Below are 485 nucleotides of genomic sequence, written 5' to 3' on the forward strand. Positions count from 1 at the left end.
CCCCACTGTTTGTTCTCTCTTCAATCTTCTCTCTTCTCCCTTCAATCTTCTTAGTTTAGCGGCGGAATGGAGAGAGAGCAAGGAATTGAGAAAAGGAGCAAGAGAGTGAGAATAGGAGTAAAAATGACGGATGCAAATACTCACGTTTATAGTGCCTTACTATAAGCAACCGTAAGCGCATTAATAACGCTGTAAGCGTGAATCGGACCGCGGCCTTACTTATTTCACGCATGCGCACTCCATTTTGGCCAACACCAACATCAAAGGTACCGACCACGGAGTATTAAGGAGTAAAATCTCCGCTTCTAAAAGTGGTCCCAGTTTCGATTGCCAATATGGCGTCAGAGACAACCCACACTTTCCGCTTTGTGACGTCAGCGCCTGCGCAATGCTCGCCTTGCAGCAAATTCATTATTGTAAAGCCAGCGGCACACGATGCTTTTTTTCCTGCTGGATTGCTAGCTGGATTTACGTGCTTGCTGCCG

Source organism: Trachymyrmex cornetzi, unplaced genomic scaffold (genome assembly GCF_001594075.2).
Source record: "Trachymyrmex cornetzi isolate Tcor2-1 unplaced genomic scaffold, Tcor1.1 scaffold34, whole genome shotgun sequence".
Taxonomy (NCBI): domain Eukaryota; kingdom Metazoa; phylum Arthropoda; class Insecta; order Hymenoptera; family Formicidae; genus Trachymyrmex; species Trachymyrmex cornetzi.